General features: G+C 35.7%; 1 long non-coding RNA gene across 1 annotated transcript; it reads left to right on the top strand.

Annotated features, from left to right (window-relative positions):
- Positions 1 to 915: 915 nt before the first annotated feature.
- Positions 916 to 1948, top strand: LOC147506510 (uncharacterized). The gene is made up of 3 exons (XR_015220824.1): positions 916 to 963; positions 1228 to 1521; positions 1616 to 1948. It is a non-coding gene; the product is annotated as an uncharacterized LOC147506510 (long non-coding RNA).
- The last annotated feature ends 1241 nt before the right edge of the window (positions 1949 to 3189 follow it).

Genomic DNA, 3189 nt, shown 5'->3' with positions numbered 1-3189 from the left:
ATTTAGAGATTGTAGCAGTTGTTGAAGTTGGATTTCAGTGATCTTATGTTGGTGGGCTCGGTTCCTCGGGAGATCAATTAGACAATGTAATCTACTTAGAGATCTTAGTATAAATGAGCATACAGATCAGTATGAGGATATTAAATTACTTTTACTTATCAAAGAAAACATCTTGATGGTAGTATTCCAAGGAACACCAATTAAGATTTAAATTAGAATTGTAACATAAAGTGTGGACATTTCCGATAGAAGCTACCACATTTTCTACACTACAATTGCTTCAGGTGAATCTTACATATATTCTTTTCTAACGGAACACCTTTGAAGAGACCAATGGGTAAGAGAAGCAATAGCGCCACACTTACACATTGTTTTCCAGCACCATAAGCTAGAGCAAAGCATATTATATAAGTTCAAAGTTCTGCCTGTCAATATGTCAAATCGGGCCTTAGGGGGTTTGTATTTTAATAGTTCTTATAAGGTACTTCCAAATAGTGCAGGTCATGTAAACATCAAAGAAAATTGTCTATTTTGTATTTACTTCGTAATTAGAGGATTTTAGATCAATATATTTGGCAGTGATTGTGTGCAGTTAGTGTATGCACAGCTTGAACTTTTAGCATCGAGGTGTTAGATGGCCATAGAGAAGTACTTGCTTGGGTTCTTCTTCACGTTAGGTGGAGCAGTTTTGTTGGCATTATCTTGGCCTTTGATTAAGAAGACTTTTAGCAAGAGCAGTATACCATATGTGACATTATAGAGGAAGCAAATAGGATTATTATATGCTTCCTATCAATTGCCATTCTCTTAAGTTCGCATGTTCTGTCTCTTGCTGACAGGTATATCTATCTAGAGGATCTGATGCGTTTCATAAGAGAGGATGAAGCTTCAAAGACAATGAGTTTGTTTGAAGGAGCAGCGGAGACCAAGCGGGCCAAGAAAGCATCTCTTAAGAACTGGGTGGTAATGATCTTTGACCCTGTTCTTCGTTTCAATTATATAGTTTAAATTAAAAGTCATCATGCCAATTGCCCAGGTTCTAGATTTGTTATCCTCCTTTGATAGATGTCATCAATTTATCACCCTGGGTTCTGGGAATTGTAAACAAGAAGAATGTCTTGACTTCATTCTTTGTTGCAATTGTAATATGTGTTTTCAAACTTAAATTTGTGCAGTGCAAATACAAAATAGGAATACAATTTAATTTGTTGTACCTTTTGATTTCAGGTTAATGCTTTCAGAGAAAGGAAAGCCCTTGCCTTGACCCTGGACGATACAAAAACAGCTGTAAACCAACTCCACCACATGGTGAACGCTGTTATGGGGATCATAATTTTGGTTATTTGTCTTCTCATACTTGGAATTGCAACCATGCATCTTTTGGTTGTTATAAGCTCACAGCTCCTTCTGGTAGCTTTCATGTTTGGAAACACCTGCAAGATGCTATTTGAAGCCATCATTTTCTTATTTGTCATGCACCCTTTCGACATGGGTGATCGGTGTGAAATGGAAGGTGTTCAGGTAAGAACAAAGTAGACCTGAACTTGGGTGTTTTTTGTGTGTGTGTTGGAATATTTTTTGTTCTAATATGTGATTATATTGTCTCATATGGTAGTGGAAGAAATGAACATCTTAACTACAGTGTTTCTGAGGTTCGACAATCAGAAGATCATATGCCCCAACAGTGTCCTCTATACTAAACCTATTAGTAATTACTATTGAAGTCCAGATATGGGAGATGCAGTATGGCATATGGCAATTTAAGTATATTCATCACAATATGTATAACCTTTGTTTTTTTTTCTTCATGTTTATAGTGTCAATTTCAATGAGATACGGGTGTTCATTCTATTGATAGGGTTCTCTTTTGAGGAGTTCAAAGTTTTTTATTTGGGATTAAATTCAGATAACCATGAAAAAGCTTTGGGATTTCAAAGTAAACTTGAGAATATAACGACGTCGGGATCATTAACATCAAGTCTTTTAGCACCGGCATTGCTCACTTTGACAAATTTGAATGTCATTGTTGTAATGGAAGTATCATATTGCAAATGTTTTTCCTGGACATTCTCATTCAGTTTGTTGGAATTATTTTTAGACTATATGAACAATGGGACTTGTATTTGTAATGAGTATATTTGACCTGTTTTAAAAATGTGTCATCGTAAAGAGAATCACAAGTAGTTGTTATTTGGATAGGCTTCGAGTTGTTATTTTTCTCCTCCTGTTCATGATTATGATGAGACTAATAAAAGAATCTTCTTTATTCAAATCCAGACGAAACATTGTTCTTCAATTCCATGTTTGTCATGTTAAGTAGAGTTTTCATCTCAAATTTATAATGAGCACTACATTATTTTTTCACCTTCGTCACTTGGCAAACAAACATGTCTTTTGTTATCGTGGTGTTCCTATCAGTTCCATAATGTTTTGGCATGCAAGGCTAATGTCAACTAGAAGTATGCTAACATAATTTTATAAAAAAGTTTTAGACACCAAAATTATTTCACTTTTTGTTTTGTATAATCTGGCCGGTCTTCCTGTGCTAATGTGGTAGCTAATGTGGTATGAACTTTTTGGGCAATGAATGATGGTCCTTACCACGTGCAAGGCACGTGTACAGATGCTAGTAATAATAATGTTTGGGTTTATCTTTATTTAGTGTAATATAATACTAAATTCTATATATCAAAATCAAACTAATCGGTTCGATTTCGGTTTGGGTACCTATCGGTTTTTTACTATTCAGTTTTATTCAGTTTTAACGGTTTTGGTTCTTTATCGGGTCGGTTCTTGAAGACCCACTTTAAATGGATTTAACATTTTAGAACCTATTAAAAAAAAAAAAACATTTTAAGACCCAGAACCGCTATAAACGGTTCGGGTTCGGATTTGGGTAATTGGGTACCATGCACACCTCTAATCTTGACACATGTCTGACAGTAAGAAATACTAAGAATACAGCAACAACGAGATTTCAATTAACCAAATAAAAGACAACACAACTGCACCATGGTCACAACCCACAACGAGTGTATCAGAATCCGAAGCGAGAGCCTCTCCTGTGGGCGAAAGCAGTGTTTCTCCTCCTCTTACCAACCTAGATCTATCTCTTTCTCAAACCCTAGTCTCTCACACTCAAATCTTACCTCTCCTACAACCCAAACCTCGTATTGGAAGTGATGAAGA

This window comes from Coptis chinensis, chromosome 4 (genome assembly GCF_015680905.1).
Source record: "Coptis chinensis isolate HL-2020 chromosome 4, ASM1568090v1, whole genome shotgun sequence".
NCBI lineage: Eukaryota > Viridiplantae > Streptophyta > Magnoliopsida > Ranunculales > Ranunculaceae > Coptis > Coptis chinensis.
This window is presented reverse-complemented; position numbering and strand designations above follow the sequence as displayed.